Consider the following 24,433-nt stretch of genomic DNA (forward strand, 5'->3'; position numbering starts at 1 on the left):
TGCCAAGATAAGCTATTATTTCCCAGCAGGGAGAAGTGGCTGTAGTGATGAAGCAGGTAAGTGGAGAGGTTTTTCCCTTCTTTGTTTCTTTGTCTCCAAGCCTGTGTACTTCCTAGCATCTGGCCTATGGGTAGGCTGTTTCTTTCTGTCCTCTTACATTACAACCATGGCTCCACATTTTACATTTTCAGTGCTTTTATTATCCATTCCTGGGTCCCACACCACTTCCTGCCACAGAGCTAGGCACAGACACCTGTGTCCAACAGATTATTGACATCTTAATTCATCCTCTCCTAAAATTCCCCAACATAAAGAGATGAGTGTGTAAAACTACCCTCACTGCCCCCACCCTGTGACAGGAGGTCCTGAGCCCCACACTGAAACCTTTAGCAGCAGAGATCATGGTAGAAGGGGAGTGGGGAATGGGGAATCAAAGTGTTTCCAAAGGAATAAGTGAGATACATCTCCCCTCAGGTTTGCACAGCTTCCCAGCTGCAATGCCCAAAGCCTTGCCTCAGTTTTGGTAACTAATTAACATGTTCTCCTCCTGTCTCCTCCTGTCAGGAGAAATCAATAAACAAAGTAATTTCTAATGTTTTGGACCTACTTAAAACCCATCTTTGGGAATTCTGGCTCTTTCTCATCTAGCCTGGAGGAGAAAGCAACAGAGACTTCTAATCTTGTCTACCTACCCACAGCTCAATTTGGGGAATTCCTGGACCTTTACTTCCCTGGCCTGGAAGACAGAACAGAAACCAAAAGCACCGTTCTGGGATGCTTGTTCCAGTCCTACCTCGCAGTCTTCAGCAGACCAAGGTCTTCCCATCCTTTCAACATGGCAGCTACTGGTTTCTGTTGACATCTCTTAGATCCTGTTAGCCTATGAGGTTCTCCTCAAACAGGATCCTATCCTCATTAACAAAATTGATACATTTTTACTATTTATATTTCTTCAGAAAGAAGAATTATCCTGAAAGAAAGTTATCCTGAAAGAAACCATGACTCACTGGAGTAGATATCAGTCATTGTTATTTACTGTGATGACGTAACCAACTTCCCAGAGGTGACCTAATAACTGCCACATGGTTAGGACTCCATGTCCAGGAATTGTACCACGGAAGAGGAACCCAGAGATTAGGAATTAGGGGTTTTATACTGGAACAGGATGCCTCTTCTTTTCTCCTCCCCTCCAGAGTGAAAAAGAGAAACCTTTGTTCCACAGTCTTTCACAATCCTTTGGAATGTAAATGATTTCTCTCAAGAAGAAAGGGGCAAGTCAGCACCATAGAATGTGAAGCATTTGGCTCTGGAAGAGGTAAGTTCTATTACCTTTTGAATGGGAGCAGATGATTCAAGGTCTATCTAATACCCTTTAACTTCCAATGCTTGTCCTTTAACCCAATTGCCAATAATGTTTCCTCAGAAGGCCCTAACCGTGCAGAACCATGAAAATACCTACTTCTTGACACAGTGGTGGCCTGTGTCACCCTGTGACTGTTGGAGGAGGATTGACAGCAAATAGGTAGGAGGGAATCATCTGGGGTGAGCAAAGTATTTTAAACTGAACTGTGAAGTCTTGGGATCAAAATGGCGAGCAGGTCTCCTGCTGCAACATCAGGCGGCTAGAGGGTATTAAGAAATGGTATTACAATGCTGCAGGGTTCAATAAACTGGATTTAATGCAAGATGATGCAGTGTATGAGAATGATGATATGAAAGAGGCTATATGGCTTCCTGAGAACCTTCCTGAGAGCCACAGGATGTTTCACATTAAGAGAGCACCGGACCTGACCAGGAGGTAGCATATCTTGCCTAAGGAGTAGTGGACAAATATGAGGAAGGTAAATTCTACCTTGAACCCTACTTGACTGAAGTTATTCGGGAAAGAAAACAGAAGAATGGGCAAAGAAGTAATCACAGAGTTGAAATCTGTGGTTACAGCTGCCCTCAAATATTTTTAAGAAATTTGAGTAAATCTGAAATGTACAATTGAGAACTATTTGAGCTACAAATGTACTACTTAAATAAACGTCTATTGTAATTTTTTAAATTTAAATTTAAAAATATTTTAATAAAAAACTGAATTGTGAGGATGATTTGACAACTGCATAATATCCTAAATATCCTAAAAATCACTGAACTGTATGCCTGAAATAGGCAACTGAAGGGAACCCATGAAGGACTGCTTTTTTTTTTTGCTGTCTCTATCCTTGCTAGAACCTGCACCCTCACCTTACACATGCCTGAAATGTATATCCTCCTTGTAAAGATCAAGGAGTTACTGGTTTCTTTGGAGTCTTTCAACACAATAGATAACATTTAAGGAGTTAAATAGGTGAGGTCACTTTTCAAGATCACTGATTCCAGACACCTTGTTGCCAAGACTCCTTGCTTGAGAGCATAAATGACTTACAGAGGACACCTGAGCACTCATCCTTGTTTTGATCAATTGTTGGATACTTGGGAGGACCCGTTTACCAGATACCAAGCAAAGACAAGACGACAGACTCTCTCTTTTCTTTCCAGGTCTCCAGGATAATGTCTGTATCTGCATTCTCTCTATTTCTTCAGTAAACTTTGCTCTCACTTCCTCTTAGTTCCCATTAGATTTCTATCCTGCTAGAAGCTAAGAACCCTTTTGGCTGGTCCTATGGACCCCCTTCTGGGTCCTTGGACCTGACCTGCCTACATCACACTTACAATGGGCAAATTGTGTGGTATGTAAAATATTCCTCAATAAAGCAATTAATATAAGCCATAGATTGGGAGGATTATTTATAACAAATATGACTTAACAAAAGATAAGTTTCCAGAATATATAAATCAATAAGAAAATAAAGGTCCTTCACAAAAAGGACACACCCAAATGACAATAAATTTTTGAAAATGTGCTCAAAATCGTTAGGCATTAGAGAAATGAAAATGAAAGTCATAATGGTATACCATTACACGCCTACCAAAAAGGCTAAAATGAAAAAGAAAAAAATAAGTGTTGGCAGATATCTTGAACAACCGGGTGAAAGTGTTCATGAGAGTGTAAGTTGGTGCAAATGTGTTAGAAAAATCTTTAGTCTGTCAATGAAAGTTGAACATATGTATCCCTATGACCAAGAAACCTCACTCTTGGTATATACCCAAGAGAAATGTTTATATAGAGTCGCCAAAGTCATACAAAGGGATATAGCATAATCCATAGTATGTCAACACTGAAAAACACCCCCAAATATCCATCAACAGTAGAATGAATAAATAAATTATGGTATAATGACAAAAAAAGCCCACTTTTGTTCTACTCTCACCAACACTTATGATGCCAGATATGGGAGATTTTACACACCAAACAATACCCCACTTCTTGGTAGACACAAACTAGAGATATCCTACAATTTAACTCAATTCTGATACAAACTGCCTGGAGTTAGCCCAGATTCCACAGGTTAAGACTGCCCTTCTGCCACTTCTGACTCCAATCAGAAGTCTAGGCTTCCCATACTCCTGACTGGTGGCAACCGATACATTGGAGATTCCCAGGACGCCCTCTTAGAGTTTGAGAATTTACTAGAAAAGCTCATAGAGCTCAGAAAAAATAGTTTGCTTACTAGATTACTGGTTTACTACAAAAGGAAACAATTCGGGAACAGACAGGCAGAAAAGATACAGAAAGTGTGGGAAGGGCACAAAGGTGGTGTGCTCTCTCCACATGCACCGTATCTCCAAACACCTTCATGAAGGTTCAGCATCTCAGAAACTCTCTGAATCTCTTAGGTTAGGACGTTTTTAATGTAGGCATTATTATATAAACATGGTGAATTAAACCATTGGCCGTTAGTGATTAACTAAACTCCAAGCCACTCATCTTGAAGAAACCCCACACCCCCGCCCCCGTGAGTGGGGCCAGGCCTAACCCAGAGGCAGCCCATCCAGGCGCCTCCCATGAATTCAAGCAACAAAAACATTCTGTTTTTCCGAGATAAGAAAACTATCTCCCCCCTCGCCCTGACTGGAAAAGTCCCTGAACATGGTCGTGTTGACCTTCAAAGAAATCAATCATGTCATAACCCGAATGCTATGCTACTCCCGCGGTTTTTTGCCTTTAAAAGATGCCTGTAATTGCTAATCGGGGCGCTCTGCCACCTCGGAGGCGGAGAGCCCGTTTGCGCAAACGTCCAATAAACCCTTTTGCTTGTTGCATCTGCCTGTCTGGGGTCTGAGGCTCTGGGGAGTCCACCGGGACACGTTGGCACCCGTGAGCCAGGGTCCAACAATCTCTCCCTAGAGGTCAGGAGGGGCTGCTGAAAGTTTCACTAGTAATGTGGTTAGGTCCCCTGGCAACCAGTCCTTCTTTTTTTTTTTTTTTTTTTTTTTAGATTTTATTTATTTATTCATGAGAGAGAGAGAGAGAGAGAGAGAGGCAAAGACATAGGCAGAGAGAGAAGCAGGCTCCATGCAGGGAGCCCGATGTGGGACTTGATCCTGGGACTCGGGGATCACACCCTGAACTGAAGGCAGCGCTAAACTGCTGAGCCACCCGGCTGCCCCTGGCAACCAGTCCTAATCCCTAGAGGCTTTCCAAAAGTTACCTTATTAACATAAATTCAGGTGTGATTGAAAGGGACCTATTATGAACAACAGACACTGCTCTTTTTACTTTATGGCTCTGGAACTATTTCAGAAGCCAGGAACAAGAACCTAATTTTATAACAGAAGATGTTCCTATGGCTCTTATCACTTTGGAAAATACAGGGTTTGAGGAGTTTTTTCAGAACCTTGGAGGAAGACCAAAACATATTTTTTTCTTATTAAATCACAGGATCAAATCCTTATTGTGGAATGTTATTTCATAGAGAAAGGAGTGTTGGGAGATCACCGGAAGGGGCACAAGTGGAGATTTGGGGTTCTGTTAATTTTTTATCTTGCTGCTGCTTATGGGAGTATGTTGACTTTTTTTTAAAAAAAAGATTGTATTTCTTTATTCTTGAGAGACACAGAGAGAGAGAGGCAGAGACATAGGCAGAGGGAGAAGCAGGCTTCCCAAGGGGAATCTGATGTGGGACTTGATCCCAGGGATGACGACCTGAGCCAAAGGCTCAACCACTGAGCCACTCAGGTGCACCGGCCGTATGTTCACTTTTTACGAATTTATTAAACTACTCATTTCTGGTTTGTGTACTTTTATGTATTTTTGTTATACTTAGCACCAACCCTACCACTACCAGAGTTCACTCTATGTGTAGTCTACTATATATGTTTAATCTGTGTGTGTGTGAATATATATCATATATATAATAGGTGTATATAATAGGCATGTCTACTGTGTCTACCCTATGACACAGCAATACTACTCCCAGATATTTATGCAAATCCAGTGATAAATCTATTAAGTACCTAGCAGAGTATCTTGCACACTATGGCACATAATTAACATTGAACACAGAACAAAAAAAAAGGCCTAATATACTCACCTAATATTTTAATTTTTTTTTACCATATTAACCAGCATGCAGAAATCAGTGGAACCTAAATAAATATCACCCCATCATGTTATAGATGACTGTCACCAGATATCATGCTAACAGGTTTCATTCAACTGATTGAAGCTATAACTAATTTTATTATTTTTAATTATTCAAATCCAAATCCTTTAAAGTTAAGTCATAAAACTAGAGAAATATGAATAATCATCTTGAATGGTAAGTGTAATTATATCTGTATATGCATTTTACTCACAACTGATTCATGTTTAATAATCACAGTTCAAATTCAATTCTAATCAAAATTACTAATAAATATAAATTTGAGGGGTGCCTGAGTGGCTCAGTGGTTGAGTGTCTGCCTTTGGCTCAGGGTGTGATTCCAGAGTTTGGGGTTGGAGTCCTACATCGTGTTCCCTGCAAGGAGCCTGCTTCTCCCTCTGCCTATGTCTCTGCCTTCTCTCTGTGTCTCTCATGAATAAATAAATAAAATCTTTAAAAAAATAAAAATAATAAACATATATAAATATTTAAATTTGGAATAAAGAACCATGCATATATATGGCTTTCTGATTATATAATACTCTACTGAGAAAATATGAATTCCCCTTGAATCCCCTTTGTTGTTTTCATGTTTTCAATGACTATTTCTCTGTTTCTCTGCCCTGCTCTACTCTATTCCACCACTGTTTCCTCTACCTATTTGTCCATCTGTCACTCTCTCTGGTTCTGTTTCCTTTCTCATGCTTGCCTTTTCTTCTCCATCTTTCAATAAATATAATCTATTTAAAAACTAAACAAACTTGCTTGTTGAAATTCAACATTAACTCCTGTTAGTTCTGTGCACCTACCTTTAAAAAAAGTATTTGAGCGAAGTTTCATAATAGGATGCATTGTTCCAAACAGCCACTTATGTTCCACCCTAATCTAAGAGTAAAAAGACTACTGATTGAAAAATCTGTATTTTACCTACAGTCAAAGGTAGTGATCAGATTTCAACAATAGAAAATTTTATTTATAGGGAGGCTGGGTGGCTCAGTCAGTTAAGCATCCAATCAAGAGTCTTGATTTTGGCTCAAGTCATGACTTCAGGGTCCTGAGATCCAGCCCTGGCATTGGGCTCTCCATCACTGGGTGTGGAGTCTGTTTAAGATTCTATCTCTCCCTTTCCTTCTGCCCCTCACTCCACTTTACCTCTGTCAAAAAAAAAAAAAAAAAAAAAAAAAAAAAAGGAACTTTATTTACCATTACCAGATTAAGTATCTTTGTGTCTCTTTGTGTATTTGTATGTTTAATTATAATCACTTTTGCTTGAACTGTGGTACTCCGAACTAATTACAGCTGTTATTGGTAATTAAATAAGAAAATGTATTTGTAGCTCAAAATTTGTCTTGTTATATTTCCTGGTGGAAAAAGGCATGTATACTGACAGGATATTAATTAATTTTAAATGGATTCATATTATTCCCCAGCACAATAAAACAATAAGCAAAACTTTGCTTTGCAGATTGTGAATCATTAGTATTTGTATTATTTTGTTTGCCTGCATTGTCAATATTTTTATATATATGATCATTTTGTAAATAAAACTGATGTAAGATTTAATCCTAAATACTTGTGAAGAATGAATTGTCATTTTCTCTTAATCTGCATTAATCCATTCAAGCAAGAAAGTTTTTTAAATTAGATTCTACTAACCTTCAGCATATATGTTCTTGTCAAATTACTGAACTTACACTGTGTTGTAGGATAATTTTAGTAAAATATATCTTGAATTATTCTAAATTCTCTTAAGTAAGATGGCTGATAAATTTTCAAACAATAGCTATTTTATGAGCTACATAATTCAATCTCTAAATTTGATTTCAATTCAAAACAGAGTTATAGTTTCAATAAACTTCAGCTTATTGACACATTATAGTCCTCCTTTTCCCTCTAACGATCATTTGACCTTTTTTTTCTTTTTGACCATGAGTTATTCTGTTTCCTTTATAATTCGTAAATAAATCTTGGTGTTTTTTTCATCAATATGAAAATGCTGTAATTTCCTTATAATTTGTTATTGATGCTAATTTACTCCATAATTTATTTGCCCTTTAAAGCATCTTTCTCTCGACATTTATCTTAAAATTTCTTTGTAAGCAGCCAGTTACTGAGCTGAAGCATTTTATTAGCTGATTTGGATGCTGTACATGTTCATGAAATACTGCCAAGCAGATCCTTGAACATTTTCCCTGTCATTGCTTGTCTTTTCTCTTATACTAAAAAAGTATTATGTACCCTATTTACATGCAAAATACACATTTCTGAAATCTGATTTCTGAAGTCCATTTTTTTAATCTGGACTTCAGAGAGTGAAGGAATTTAGGATTTTAACTATGTTCAAATGTACTAATAATCTTTTTATCTTAGGAAATGTACTCTTAATATTGTTGCTATTATTATTTAATATCTCTTTGAGAACCTTGAAATATCATTTAAGATAGAAGTGTACCTTATAAGTAGTGAGCAATAGGGTTAAATTGGCCAGACTAAATTCATTCTCTCAATTCTCACTTCACATGTATTGTTTTAAAAATACTCTAGGAGTCAAAAATGAGTGTTGCTGAATGAACTTCCTATAGCTGTGTGTGAAAAGAGAGAGAATACCTGTTTTATAAAAACATCAATAACTTCATTTCATTTCTTTTTTGCCTCCTTTCTCTGAATCAGACAACCAATCTTGATATTTAAGTAGAAGAAAATAAGTAGTGAGAGGCTTCACATTACTGGCTATATATCCTCTACAGAGAACATGAGAATTTTACCACTTAAATTCAGATCTTTTATTTCTTTCTTCCAAGATGAGAAACATGAAAACTTTGTAAGAAAATTGCATTCTCTTTGACTAGCCATTTGTACTCATTTTTCTACAAAAAGAAAGTAGGGCTAAATCAAAGCAAGATAGCAAAAGGCAAAATTGATTTTTCAAAAATCATAATGTTTAAAAATAGATGTCACTGATTCCCTTGAGCTTGACACATTACTTGTGAGTCTCACCTGAATTTCACATCATTCTTTGGCTGTAGGTGGTTAACAGAGCAACAAACAATAAAATGCCTGAAATCAATCAAATAATGAGTACAACCAATCTGCTCTCAGTTTGTCATACTTATTCTTCAGCCTGGAGAGACTCACAGCCAGGGAAAGTTGCTCTTCCTATTTGTTTATAAAAATATGAAGTGAAGTGTGCATAATTGCAAGTAATAATACAATATTCTTATTCTTGCTAGTAATAGACATATGTTATTATTTATTATGGTTAATAATAGGGGTGCAATTACTAAGAGGCATATTTAAACATATATCATTGCTAAACACATTCTAAGAGGCATTAGCTTAAGTCAATTACAGCTTAGAAATAGATTAAAATGTTTTTGTAAGCTGCCTTCGGTGGCTCTCTAAAGCAAACCTAGGATGAACAGATGAAATTAGGTAAATTTTATATCAATATAAGCAGAATTTTCTAGCAATTAATGCTACCTTCAGTGGGATATGGCAGACTCAGAAATCTACATGTGTCTCCCGTTATTGAAGCAACTATAACTGAAGTGCAATCACTAAATGGGAGGGACATATCCAGACTCCATGTGTTAGTAAGAACCAGGAGAGTTGTCCACAGCCCAGACAGCTATAATAGTTTGGGTCCAAAGCCACCTTCCACAAGCATCAGGAGAAATGAGCTCTCACAGTTTCTCCTGTCAATGTTCCTTCCAGTGCTGATTCTAACTAATATATAGTAGTTGAGATGATGTGAATATATGTGTATATGATTTATTTATTTTCCCCGACTCAACTGAAATCAGTAGAAAAAGGAAGATTTGTGCCATGTTCAGAAGCTCGTGAGCATGCAGGCTCAACTCTCTTTAGAACGTCTCTCAAATTTTCTCTCTCATGACTTGGTCTCTTGTCGATGGCATAAATCTGTCTCCAAGGAAGATAGGACCACTCTAATTATGATTTACTTCACATTCACGTAGTTTTCTCATTATAATGTTTTAGCATAACAAGATACTCCTGTTGCCAGGGCAACCTAAATGCACATTTGTTTCCTTAAAGCCTATACAACCTTGTCAAATTCCCTCTGTAATCTTGTCAGGTCTCACTTTTGTGTCATTAAGATGTAAGCATTCTGCAATTTCCCCTCTTCTTATTTTGCCATTTTTCACAAGGATCTGTTTGTCTATATACTCTTTTCCTTTGATTCACTGACATTTTATTTTTATTAACTAGTTCAAATGCATTTCACCACATTGAAAACAAGATTTATTTCCCATCCTTTGCATATGTTTCTCTCAAATTTTCATCTCCATTAGAAAAAAATGAAGAGAAATCAACTTGTGCATTTAAAAAAACCCTATATTTTGGAAAACTACATGAGTACTACAACCTCTTTTTAACATGTATTTTTAGTTTCATCATAGAATCATGTCTTCAAGATACTTAACATGTTCAAATTATCTGTAATCATTTTTTCCTTTTTTATGTTAAAATTGATATAGTGGGCCCTGAAAGCCCTCTGACAAACTAGTTTTTCTTTTTTTAAAAAAAGATTTATTTATTTATTCATGAGAGACACACACAGAGAGAAGCAGAGAGACACAGGCAGAGGGAGAAGCAGGCTGCTCGCTGGGAGCCCGATGTGGGACTCCATCCCGGATCACACCCTGAGCAGAAGGCAGACTCCAAACTGCTGAGCCACCCAGGAGTCCCGCATACTAACTTCTTTAAAGTTTATTCTTATTTTCCTGATGTTAAGTGGATTCAGCTCTACTCCAAGGAGCCCTCGTTACTTTTAGGGGAGAAGAATATTAGAAGCTTTATGTTGGGGTTAGATCATACATCAGATTATTCCGTATGATTACAAGAGTCAGGAAGAGTGACAGAGAGGACCCAAGAAGTGCTTGCTTGCATTATTAACACACACTGAATATTGGAATAGAAAAGTATATTCACAGATAACATTCAGGCATGATACTGTAGCTTTTTCAGAATTATGGAAATTTAAAAGGGTAAGAATAGTTCATAAAAGTAAAATTTTATAATTTTTCTTAGCATAATGAAACAAGTCAAATGCAGCTACTAGAGTTTGCTGGAAAAGAATGGGCAATTAGTAACAACAGTGTTTGCCAATAAAGAATTCTGTTTTTTCCTCTTATATATTCAAAACTGAAGAATGCAACATGAGGAACTTTAACTGGAGTTAGTTCCTTTCTTTGAATGATAGGACTTTCAAATAGATGATTTGGGAAAGAGGCCAGAGGGCCTATACTTTCTTGTATTAATCAGTTCATTACTTTAAAATGAAACAGAATTAGTAAATGAAAGAACTAAAATCTCAGATGACAATCTAAAGTTTTGTGGCTGTAATTCATACCTCACAAGAAGGATAAATAAGTCCTGTGTTTTTACCACCTCCTAATGGTTAAAATCTAGACTTCCATCACATCAATTATCTGGCCAAAATATCCAGTGGAAACAAGAAAACTTGAAGTAACTTGAAATGATTTTCATGTATGTTTGAATTTGAATAATATACAAAGTAACAGATATTTTCAAAATGAAATTCTAGAAATGCATCCTGAAGATATATTACACAAAATAAAAGTTTTAAAAATTATTTCTCCTTTTTTAGGGTGTGGCTTTGTGGATTTATGAAAAGTGTTGCCCTTTGTTTTAACATTATATGGAAATTTTAGGGATTGACTAATTATTGCCAAATTTCCTGCAGCTGGCAGCCACTCAGTATGATGTATGTTCGTGATCAAATCTCCCCAAAGAGCTTAAGGTGTTTCATCAAATAAGAGTTGATTCATAAACTTTAGCTGTGTTTCCAAGAGCTGTTGTTTTTCTTTTCTTTTTTTTTAAACATTTATTTTTATTTTTTTAAGATTTTATTTATTTATTCATGAGAGACACACACAGAGAGAGAGAGAGAGAGAGAGAGAGAGAGAGAGAGGCAGAGACACAGGCAGAGGTAGAAGCAAGCTCCATGCAGGGAGCCTGATGTGGGACTTGATCCCGGGTCTCCAGGATCAGCCCTGGGCCGAAGGCAGGTGCTCAACCACTGAGCCACCCAGGGATCCCTGTTGTTTAACTACAAGTTTGCTAAATACATTTATAGATACATGCTGATCAAGTTCAATCTTCATTTATTATAACTACTCTTTGCTTATTGAGAAATTCATCAATGCATAAGATTAGTATACTTTTAAGGTAGGATTCTTTAAAAAAATTTTTGTTCTCTAAAAAAAATTTTGAAAGATGCTGGAGGTGGGACACCTGGGTGCTCAGCAGTTGAGTGTCCACCTTTGGCTCAGGGCGTGATCCCAAGATCTGGCATCGAGTCCCACATCAGGCTCCCTGCATGGAGCCTGCTTCTCCCTCTGCCTATGTCTCTGCTTCTCTCTCTGTCTCTCATGAATAAATAAATAAATTTTTTTTTTTAAAAAAAGAAAGATGCTGGAGGTGACAGGGATTTGAGTCATTCAACAATATGTCATTCTTGAAGGACAAAACCTGAAATTAACTGTTAGTATAAATCAGTAAGAGTTCATAAAGAAATAAACATTAAATAAAAACAAATCCTCCTAATATTTGGTCAACAGGTGAGAAGGCAAGGACTTGAACTGGATTTTTCAGTAACTTATACTTTTGGCTGAATATAATGTGTGGCAAGAACTTGCTTTTTTCTTGTACTAATTTATAGAAGACTTATAGGCATAGTCACTCAAAAATTGTTATTATTTTACTAATCTGACCTCTGAGAAATGGAATAGAAGTGAGAATACAAAATGAATTTTCTTCCAAGTCCAATGTAGTATAGGACTCAGAATTAGTCTCAAAATTATGAAATTAAATTTATATAGGAAATTAGCACTCTAAGTTCTCAGGTTGAGTGGCTCTCTGCACTATTCATTCTGGACAATTAATGCAAACTGGAGTGCTTTCTTACCTTTATTTCATGTACTTTACCTGTTTATTTCTAATGCTATATAGTTTCATATTATCTCCAACAACCACCATTGTCTGTATTTTAAAACCTGATTGTCTTATTAAAAACATTAGTTTTTCAATATATTGCAGGGAATTCAATGATCTTCAATGATGTTTGCATAACACTTATGCAGAGGACAACTTTTGTCTTCAATGATAAGTTATGTTATTACAGCATGATATTGTAGATTACCAGTGGAAAACTTTCTTACTGTCCCAGAATTAATGTCTAAGGGTCCATAGTCTGATACCAAGTAATGCATGTATATTTTCTTATTTTCCCAATATTGATGCCTAGAATCCACATTGTAATGTCAAGTAATGTCAAATTCTAAAATCAAAAAATACCACCTGTGGGGCTAACCACTTTGAAAAGAGGATTCCTAAAAGGCACCATTTCAGCACCGCTGGCATCATCCATTATACAACCCATCACTTCTCCACTTCCCCTGCACTATATACAAAGAAGGAAGGCTAGAAGTCATCTTTGATGGGAATGAGAATTTGTGGAGCAGCTTTCCATCCTTCTCCCGTAGGTGAGGAAGCACATTCAAAATAGTCTTTCTGATCCCACGTGGTTGAAGATGTCAGAACCACTACCTCTTCCACTAAGTTGTGACTGCTGATCATCCTCATGTAAAATTTTCTAAGCTACAAAACCAGCCGGACACTTTCTGCCCTAAACTTAGAGCTAGGGGATCCCTGGGTGGCGCAGCGGTTTGGCGCCTGCCTTTGGCCCGGGGCGCGATCCTGGAGACCCGGGATCGAATCCCACGTCGGGCTCCCGGTGCATGGAGCCTGCTTCTCCCTCTGCCTATGTCTCTGCCTTGTCTCTGCCTCTCTCTCTCTCTCTGTATGACTATCATAAATAAATAATAAAAAAAATTAAACTTAGAGCTACTGATGAGAAAAGGGAGGGGCAACAGAGATGAGGAGAGACAGCTACAAAGGGGTATTGCCTGTATCCCTACCATATGGTGTGGCAAGAATATGTTTCCCACAAGCACAATGGGTATAGGTTAGAAACTGGGTGATTTTGCTAGTACTCTCCAAGTGAGCTATCAACTAGAACAGGAATTCCCAACTGCAAGAGGCAATAAAGTGAAATCCCCATGGCAGAAATGGGGATAGTAAGTGGTTAAACCTCACCTCAGCTGATTCTTTCAAGCCATGGCATGGTAAAGAGTAAGAACCCATTAGGGGCTCTTCGCGGAGTCAGGGAACATCTGCCCATTAGAAAACAAGCATTTGGATTCCTACCACAGAGAAGTAGCTGGAACTGACAGAAAGGGAGAACAAATTGCTACGGTGGATTTAAGGGACAGAAGAGCATTTCAACTAACAAAATAAACATCAGCCAATTATCCATACATAGGCAGTTGCATATGGCAACACATTTTGACTGTTCTCCCTCTCTATCTCAACACCAGAGGACTAAGAGCTTGAGAAAGGACAAGGTCATAAGAAAGTTTGCTCTACTTCCACTGTTAACCCAAGTCCTGAACCACTAGGCTGGACTTGGGGGACTAAGGGAAGACTTAAATTGATTACAAGATTTACATTCTAAAATAGACTATTAATAACCAGTAACTTGTATTATTTTTCTTATGTGAAATACCTGCATATATCCCATTTGTGAAAGTTCTGTTTAATCTGCAAGTCTATGGTAACAGTTATTTTCTTTTAGTCCTTAGATTATGCCATTGCTTTCTGGCTTCAGTTTCTAATGTTGAGAAATCAAATTTTAATCTAATTGTTCTTCCTTTGTGATTAATATGACTTATTCCCTGATGCCTTGATGCTTTAAATAACTCCTCTTTTTTTCATTAATGTTTTACTTTCACTATGTCTAGGTGTGTATTTGTTTTAAACAATTTACCTCCTTAGGATCCATTGAATTTTCTCAATTTGATATTGGTATATTGGTGCTTTCATAACATCTGATGGCAATTATCTCTTCAAACATATCCTTTTTCACCATCCTTTCTATTTTATATTATTCTGGAACTATCGTTAGGGGTATCTGAAACTCTTCCCTCTATCCTCTCTTTCATATTTTCATGTCCTTCTCTCTCTTTGTTGATCCTGGATAATTGATTCTTTGCATCAATCTTCCATTGACTAATTCTTTCTTCAACTGTGTAATGTGTTATTTTATCCATCGATCGGGTTTAATATAATTTTATATTTTAATTTTTAGAACTTCTGTTTGGTTCTTTATCAATAGCAAATTGGCCTTTGTTTATATTTTTGATTCACTCTTAAAGATTTAAAAAATATTCACACATATTTTTCTGATTATTATATCTATAGGCTTTACAGGTAGGTTCATAATGTTTTGTGTTAATTTTGCTTATGGCTTATTTCTTCATGTTTTTAGTGACATTTTATTGAGAGATGATATTGATTGGAATTTGGAGAATTGTTTGAAATTTGTTTTTAAAGTTTTTTTCCCCATAGCATATCTATGTTTTCTTTTGTCAGGTTCTTGGTATTACTACCAATACAGAATCATATTAGCTTAGTTTTAAAGTTACATAGTAGTGTGAATTCATGCCCCATATCCACGTATGTTAAAATATTCTGGTTAGGGGCGACTGTGTGGTTCGGTTGGTTGTGTCCCACTCATGCTCTCAGCTCAGGTCTTGATCTCAGCGTCGTAAGTTCAAACCCCCCACTGGGGTCAATGCTGAGTGTGGAGCCTACTTAAAAATAAGAAAAATTCTGATTAGAAACTCTTAGAAGACTTTTGTTCTTTTTATATTTGCTTTTAATTTTATGTTCTGTTCCACCCAAAGCCAATGTGTTTTAATGTGTATTTGGGGTTTGTTTTAATCAATTATGGTAAGATGACAGACATGGAGGCAATTGCCTCAAAGAATGACTTTATTACTCACAATTTCCTAGAGAATGGGGCGCATACCATGCCATACAGAGCCATCTGTTGAATCACCAGGGTTAATAGAAGGCAGACGGAGCAAGAGAAAAGCATGTGCAGAGGCTTTATCACAATTTTTGCAAGAAGGAAGGGGTAGGGGCACCTGGGTGGCTCAATGGTTGAGCGTCTGCCTTTGACTCAGGTCATGATTCCAGGGCCCTGGGATGGAGTCCTGCATCAGGCTCCCCACAGGGTGCCTGTTTCTCCCTCTGATTATGTCTCTGCCTGTCTCTTTCTGTGTCTCTCGTGAATAAATAAATAAAATATTTTTTAAAAAAGAAGAAGAAGAAGGAAGGGTTAAGACTGGGTAGGCAAGCTGAGCAAGCTTAGTATTGCATAGTTTGAATAATTTTTGAGGGCTCTGGACTATAAGGGTGGCCCCTAATTATTGGGTACCTGGTGTTGGGGTGATTTAAGGCAAGGGGAATCTTGGCTTGGTGTGTGAGTTACATAAAAGAGGTGGTTGAGGTTAAGGACTCAGGATTATTTGGTTTGTATATGAAAGGCATGCTCAAAGGAAAGACCTTAACTAGCTGTAGGAGTTAGGTAGCCCTGGGAGAGGCAATCTTTGCAAGATTAGCAAGGGCCCAAGATGACAAAGTATTAAAAAATCTTGAAACAAACAAATAAATAAATATAGTACCCAAGGTGAGATGGGCAAGTATTCTCAACATCTTCCTGTGTGGGTATACGGGCCTTAAGAATCCAAGCTCAAGGTTACTAACAATTAGCAGGTGCTCTCCAGGCAAAAGGCAAACACTGCCTCAAGTGCTCACTTACTGTTCTGAATATGTGGGGAGGTTTTGTTGTTAATTCTGACTTCTGATGTTTTTTCTTAATTTACTACCACATCAGCAACAATTTTTAAAACATTTTCACATTTAATTTGTTATTTCACACATACTCTGCTCCACTAGTCAGCATTTTGCTAAAATTAAAGTCTTTGGGGAGCTTGGGTGGCTTGGTTGAGCAACCAACTCTTGGTTCTGGCTCAGATCATGATCTCTGATCTTACCTTTGGGCTCTGAAGGTGGAGGCTGCTTCAGATTCTCTCTCCCTCCCCCAATACCCCTCCTCCCCACTCACTCTTGCACATGTGCTTTCTCTCCAAAATAGATAAATAAAATCTTAAAAAAATAAAAATTTTTGATTTATCCTTTAATGTCTCTTTGCTTATTAAAGGTTATTCTTAAACTCTACTAAAAGCAAGAAAAAAAATCCTAAAATAGTATATAATGAAATTTCAATACGATTTTTTTAGGCCTTCAAATAGTTTTGTACATTTTGAGCGACAGCCATAAAATGAAGCTACTTGACTTTTCTGACTAAATGTTTTGTAATTTTTATTTTCTCTAAGAAATTGAAAATCTTCCCTGTGATTTCATGTTGCAATCTGAAATTTAATTTTAAAATGTGAGAACATCTGTCTTCCTTTTTCAATATTGAAATTATTTTTGTAAAAGATGTCAATATTTCTTAACATAGAGATCAGATTCTGCAGTTTGCTCGCCTTAGAACATAGAAGCCATTCAACCTATCATTGAACCTACCTATTCAATATCCTCTAAATGGGCAATAAGAAAACATTTCAAAAGCCAACCAAAGAAGACTCTGTACACATTATATAATAATATAGATGTGTAGTCCGTAAACTGTAATTAGAAAACAATTTAAATTACATAAGATATTACCTGCGGTTTCAATATCATATTAATTTTAGGTCACTTTGCTTTAATTTCAAGTTCTGATAATACTAAGAAATACAAAAGGTCAATACAATGACTCTATTATCACAAGATAACTGTGCTTGATTGTTTAGCAGAACAGTTTTAGTCTATTGTTTCATTTTTTATTTTAATTAAGCTAACTGAAAGTTCCTAAGAGTCATTTCAGCATTTTTATATTACCAAATAATATGGGAATTCAGGCAACTATTGTCATTAATTAATCATCATTTCCATTTTCTTAGGAGTCAAGCCAGATCTGAGAGCTAACTAGTAAGCAGGAAGCTTGGGAAAGGCTGGTTTAACAAAAGGGACATGAACAAACATGTTTTGTATTTCATGTCTATTCCGGAAGTCATTTGCCAATTAAATTATCTGCTTTGTGAGGATTAAAGTATTCTAGTCTATTTACATCAGGATTAGTAGAGGAAAGAGGAAGAGGAGAGTACTGAATAAACTTCCATAAGAATCTGTGTCATCACAATAACAATTAAAGATGCTCAATTTAAGAAAAAATATTTTTTGCTTCTCAGATAGCAAAGAAAATAGTGTGATAATACCAGGGTGAGAGAAACTGGAAGTTAAAAGATGTTTTTTAAACTGTTTAATTACAAATTGCTACCAGCCACAGGATAAATTGACATCATATATCATTAAAACCTTTTAAAATATGTATATTCTTTAGTCAACTAAACTTTCAGAACTTTTTCCCAAACAAAACAAAACAGAGGTGTAAAGATGGAGATACATAAATGTTCATAATTGTGAAAGTTTCCAACAGAAGTGAGGTTCTTTACTAAAAACAGGCAAAGGAATTTGTATAGCTCCGCTCTTTGAGGAAAGCTATGTCTACCATGAGTTGATTATTAAGCCATCTGCAATGAAAACCTTTCTTTATGAGGGACTCCTCCTACTAGCCTACCTTTTGCATTGTTTTCTACCTTTACTAAAAATTTATTTATGCAATTCATTGCTTCAACATTGACCTAAAATTTATTAATAATTTATATGTTGTATACTCCCATTTTTATTCTATTAATTTAGATTTTAGATTTGCTAGCTTTTATTTTCTTGTAACTTAAACATTTATTTGTTTTTAATACAAAACTTTATATTACGGGATCCCTGGGTGGCGCAGTGGTTTAGCGTCTGCCTTTGGCCCAGGGCGCGATCCTGGAGACCCGGGATCGAATCCGTCGTCGGGCTCCCGGTGCATGGAGCCTGCTTCTCCCTCTGCCTGTGTCTCTGCCTCTCTCTCTCTCACTGTGTGCGTATCATAAATAAATAAAAATTAAAAAAAAAACTTTATTTTACATTCTTAAAAACTACTTTTAGTCTTAACCTCTTTCTTAACTGTTTACTTTTTAGACCTAGCTATCTTGAATCTATTTATTTTCAAGTCTATTTAATTTTTTTAACTTAATTGCTTTTTCTATATTTTAAAAACAATATTTTTTCCTTGGGATAAATTCTCTTACCTTAAAATTATACTCTATTTCTGCTTCTTTTGTTTCTAGACTTCATCCATTTTAATTTTCTGTTTTTCCATTTATTAATTTTAATTTAATTTTTTTTCTGTTTTGTTGAATCCCCTCACTTCATGGCTCATATTCAAGAGGAGAATCCTGGCTCTGCCCACTCCTCAGCCCATTTGTATGAAGAGGTTGGGTGACTCTTGTTCTGGCACTGTCCTTATTCAGCTCTGCTTTCACAAGAGAATGTCTTTCTGCTTGCCAACTCCATTGAAACTTAACTGGCAATTAACTTGAAATGTAACTGGCAACATGTTGCAATTGCAATCCAGTTCTTAACAAAAGCTTATTTGAAAGAAACATGACTAACTGAAGACTGTGAAAAAGTTGTGCAATCCTTCCATGCCTATGTGCTTCAGTGAATCCCTGGATGAAGCCAGATTATCCGAAAGCCTGAACCTGAATTTAGAGTCTTCTGGTACTACTAAGATTAATCATACTAAATTTGGTATTCTCCAGTTGGTCTATTTTGAAGATTTTTATAAGAAATTGCCCTATGAAAGTGTTAATATATATATATCTAGGGTAGGGAAGTTCCCAGGAGCATAGTGTCTCTGGAGCAAACAACCGCTTTGTTTTGGGTTTTGTATGGATATTGATACGGTCAATTCTATCTTATTGACCCTCTGAATTGTGTAACCCCTTTATTTTCTTTTCCCTTTTGGTTGTCTACTAGAGAGCACAGAGTCAAAATCATGGCTTATGTCTAACAAGCACACAGGATCTCTTGGCAAATATTTTACTACTCACTTCTAGTTTTATTTTTGTTTCTCTTATTTTAAGCATTCTGTCTGCAGTGATTTTTCTTAGTTACATATTTTTATTTTATCCGGATATATTATATGCATTGTTATACTTCACCTTAAAGAATTTTGAAATATGAAACACTCTGAAAAAGAAAGAAACAGAAAAGATCAGCATTATAACCCCATTTTACACATTAAAAAACCAGGACAATGTGATAATAATAGGAAGCCAGTCAGTAGCAGAATTGAAATTAGAACATCCACCTTCAAGTTATGAAATGACTTAAAATTCAAGAATCCAAAGCCATCAGACTCTCTTGTTATAATTGCCAGATTTCCATCAACACTGGGGATCAACTACCAGTCAGAAATAATCAAATTCTTTGTGCTGTTTTCTCTACTTTATTTTGAGTAATATTAAAGTTCCAGAAATATCAGCCCAGGCAAATCCAGTGAGTATAAGTAACTAAAAGTGTTAGCTCCCACCTCTTTGCCATATGTTTAGAAAAATCTCAGACAAGTTCAACCTGATGTTTTGTGAACCACCCATCTAGAAACATTGCAAGCTTTACTGGGTGGGGTTTTGTGGCAACTTTAAAATACATAAGTTTAGTCAAGAACATGCAGAGGAACCTAACAGCAAAATCCATTTTGCCATAAAGATTCACTTTGCCACTTAATATTAAACAAAATATTTAAATAATACTTACAAATATTTCAGGTGGATGAAATGGTTCTAGCAGACCTGATTTTAAGCCACAAAACTTGGATTCTCAACCTTTGCTTTATAGAACTTTATATTTGTTTTGGAGCTTCATACTGTAGAAATACCATCCGAAGATTTTTCTACAAGACTCCTTCTGCTTTGTTTTGTTCTCTGATTATAAAAGTAACTATTCTTATTGTAGAAAATTAGAGAAGCAAAAAGTATAGAAATAAAAATGAAAACTTAGGGAATCCCTGCTCAGCGGTTTAGCGCCTGCCTTTGGCTCAGGGCGAGATCCTGGAGTGCCGGGATCGGGTCCCACATGCGGCTCCTTGCATGGAGCCTGCTTCTCCCTCTGCCTGTGTCTCTGCTTCTCTCTCTCTCCCTGTGTCTTTCATGAATAAATAAATAGAATCTTTTTTAAAAAATGAAAACTTAAAAGAAATCATTCTAGCTAACATTTTTTTCAGCATTAATTTAGTATGAGCATAGATCTAAGCATCTTACACACATTTTCTCTACCTCCCAACAATGCTGCAAAATACATTGCTTTGCTCTGTTTTATGGCTGGAGAAAACAACACTCAATGAGTTGCATTAAGTGACTAAGTGAATGAATCACTAATTATAAAAGTTGTAAGTGGTGTTTGATGTTTTGCATTCCAATTTTTATTCATTTGTGATAAATAATGGATGGATAGATATAGACAAAGAGAAACGGATAGGTAGGTGGATAAGTGGATGATAGATAGATGGATAGGCAGATACAGATACTCTTCTTATTATTAGGACAATCATGTTTGAAACCTAATTCTGTCACATATAATTATATCATAAGCAGTTTTTTATGTGTGTCTTGAAATTTTACCAAAAATCTAAAAGCCTGCTGAGTCAGTTTAAATTACAATCAGTTGGAAGGGACAGCAAACCTAACAGATAAGCTTGAAACAGGTAAGTGCTTATCTACCTACAAGAATTCTGAGTTCAAAAATACCATCAGCAATCTAGACCTTTCCATCTTTCCCTGTGCTGTCTTAGTAGACAGATGTTCATCCTCTTACTGGCACCTCATTGTCATATGGTGGGTGACTGTCACATCTGTAGCTGCTGTGTTTCAGATAAGAGAAAAAGGGGAAAAGAAAGAGGGACATGCCCCCAGGTGTTGTGCCTCAAAAGCCCCCTCACCATTAGCCATATCTGCTTCATACAGTATTTCAGCTTACTACTGCATAACAAATGATCCCAATACATAAAGGCTGAAACATCAAGAAAATGGCAGACAACCGCCAAGTGGACTAGGGAGAGCTAGTTCTTGCTTTAAGGGATAGTAGCTTGGAGGATCCAAGACGGCTCCACCCAGAAATTTGGCAGTCAGTTGGGCTGGCTAGAATGACTGGGGATTCACTGGGCCTCTCTTCTCCTTATAATTCCTCCAGGATTTTTCTCTTTCCACCAGTAAACTTTTTCTAGTTAGACCTTGGAATTCTTTACATGATGGCTGGCTTCCAAGAGAATGAAAGAACAGAAGCTGCAAAGTTTATTGAGACCTAACCCCAGGAGTCAACCAACATCACTTTCACACTGTCTACTGGCCAAAATAAATCATGACTAGTCTGGATTCAAGGGTAGAAGACTCATCTCTTGATGGAAGGAGGGGGATATATATGAAAGGATGGAAGGAATTGGTGACCATCTTTGCAAATAATCCACCAGATGTAGATACTCCTATTCCAGTTACTGTTTAAAAAAAAAAAAAAAAAAAAAAAAAACTGTAGTAAGAGCACCAGACTGGCTTAGTTGGAAGAACACATGACTCCTGATCTCAGGGTTTCAGGTTGTGAATTCAAGCCCCACATTGAGTGTAGAGATTACTTAAATAAAATAAACTTAAGAAAAAAAAAAAAAGCTACAGGAGCTCAAAGGTCGTTCAGACAATTAGTCCACCTTAATTAATTTTTTTTTCTGCAAGGAATTCTATTCTATCTCTTCCACCACACCTCCCCTTTTAGGTTTCTCATTCTCTCTAGCTCTCACTCTTGCTTCCTCTGCAACATTCACATACACACATAATCACCTAGAATAAAATAATTAAAAAAAAAAGACTCATTAAAAATTAAATATACAGCCCCTCTAAACGTTTCTCTCTCTCTCTCTCTCTCTCTCTCTCTCTCTCTCTCTTTCTCTCTCTCTCTAACAAAAAGGGACAGCTGGGTGCCTCAGTAGATTAATAATTCAACTCTTGGTTTCAACTCAGGTCATGATCTCAGAGTCTTGAGATCAAGCCCCACTTTAGGCTCTGAGCTGGGTGTGGAGCCTACTTAAGATTCTTTCTCCGTTTCCTCCTACCCCTCCCCACCTGAAAAATTAAATATACAGTTATATGCAGTTTAATCTTAACTAAAGATAGAAAAAAATCACACACAAAGTTTTGGGTGTAGTTGGGCTACCGGTACACCTTTTTGTTTGTTTATTTTTTCAGTATTTTCTGATTCTCCATAATAATATTGTCACTTCTATATCAGAAAATAATAATAAATGCTCTTTTCTAAAAGCTGTTTTTTTTTTTTTTACTAATGGTATAATATTCTATTACATAGATGCAAAAAAGATGATATACACATTCCCTTATAATTGGATATTTAGGCTATTTATTTTTTTTCCCATTAAATCATGCAAAGATAAGTGTATTTGAATAAATATAAATGTCTTTTCCTAGAAACTATTTTCCAAGAAATGTTACTTTCATTTAGACTTTGACAAGCAGGGTATAAAATAGTCTAAGCATATCTTCAGCACCATTGGGTATTTCAGCATTTTAAAAACTTATGGCACCTTATTTTAACTTGCCTTTTTTATTATTAGTGAGTTTGAAATTTTATAAGGTATATTTTTGGCCATTTGTATATTTTCAGGTCCAAATTGTCTGCATACTTCCCAGTTTTTCTGTTGGAACTAAAATGTTTTTTCATTTTTGTTAAGTCTTCATACAAGGAAGCATATTAACTTCTTGATATAACTTATTATATTTTCTGAGTTTCTCAAAAGATTTGATGTTTTTCTCATACAATAACATTACAACTTTTTACTCTTGAAATCTATCAATTATTTTATTGTATTTTCTCTTGCATATATCCTTAGATATCCCTCCCCTCCATCTTGAGTTAAATATTCCGTTAAATTTTCTTCCTGTATAATTTAGAACTTTTTATGCTTAACTATTAGATTCACTTGGGCTTTATTTTGGTACATGATGCAATGAGAAAATTTAAATTAATACATCCCCCAAATAAAGGCCATCTCTCAATACCATTTACTGAAGAATTTATCCATTCATAACCATATGTTTATATAAATTCTAAAATATATTATTGTGTGTACAGATACACACACCATCTATCAATTCTTACAGAAATGATTGACATTCCTTCTAGTTTTATAATGTATTTTAAAAACCTATTAATTATTAGACAAATCCCAGTCCAATTTTTCCTCTCAGTTTTTTTTTTATCATTCCAAGTAAATATTTAAATCTTTATTTCAAGGTCTAAAATGATCCTGGTGTTATTTTCACTTAGAGCAGAAGTGTATAAATTAATTTGGGAAGGGCAGCCTGGGTGGCTCAGCAGTTTAGTGCCTGCTTACAGCCCAGGGCCTGATCCTGGAGACCCCGGATCAAGTCATGTCGGGCTCCTTGCATGGAGCCTGCTTCTCTCTCTGCCTGTGCCTCTGCTTCTCTCTCTCTGTCCCTCATGAGTAAATAAATAAAAAATCTAAAAGAAATTAATTTGGGAAGAACTATCATCTTTAAAATATTCTTAAAAGGAAAATTTTATGTCTGTACATATCAGAACTTATTTCCAAATATGTTTTTATAATTATTTAATGTGAATTATGATTTTTTCTTAAGAAATGTCTCTTGATAGAATTTCGTTACTATTTGTAATGAAATATTTTTCTTTCATAATATATTCTAAGTGATCATTATTAAACTGGAAAGCTATGAATTTTCATATCTTTCACATTTTCTTTTTTTTTTAAGATTTTATTTATTTATTCATGAGAGTCACACAGAGAGAGAGAGGCAGAGACATAGGCAGAGATGTAGGTAGAGATGTAGGCAGAGGGAGAAGCAGGCTCCATGCAGGGAGCCCAATGTAGAACTCCCGGGACTCCAGGATCAAGCCCTGGGCCGGAGGCAGGTGCTAAACCGCTGAGCCACCCAGGGATCTCCTCTTTCGCATTTTCTTAATGAGTTATTTTGTGTATACCAAGGGTTTTCAAA

At 36.2% G+C, this 24,433-nt stretch overlaps 1 protein-coding gene, 1 long non-coding RNA gene and 1 pseudogene across 2 annotated transcripts in view; 2 read left to right on the forward strand and 1 right to left on the reverse strand.

Moving 5' to 3' along the window:
* The window catches only part of LOC140598571 (uncharacterized), a 115,155-nt gene that overhangs the window by 8,728 nt on the left and 81,994 nt on the right, over positions 1-24,433 (reverse strand). The gene's annotated exons all lie outside the window — the stretch shown is intronic.
* LOC140598573 (uncharacterized) overlaps positions 1,253-24,433 on the forward strand; it is a 35,079-nt gene continuing 11,898 nt past the window's right edge. Inside the window, exons 1-2 of the long non-coding RNA XR_012001022.1 lie at positions 1,253-1,315; positions 1,424-1,522. This is a non-coding gene — a long non-coding RNA (uncharacterized lncRNA). The remainder of the gene's footprint in view (positions 1,316-1,423; positions 1,523-24,433) is intronic.
* LOC140598572 (cytochrome b-c1 complex subunit 7 pseudogene) lies at positions 1,593-1,996 on the forward strand (annotated as a pseudogene).

The sequence above is a fragment of the Vulpes vulpes genome, chromosome 4 (genome assembly GCF_048418805.1).
Source record: "Vulpes vulpes isolate BD-2025 chromosome 4, VulVul3, whole genome shotgun sequence".
NCBI classification, from domain to species: Eukaryota; Metazoa; Chordata; class Mammalia; order Carnivora; family Canidae; genus Vulpes; species Vulpes vulpes.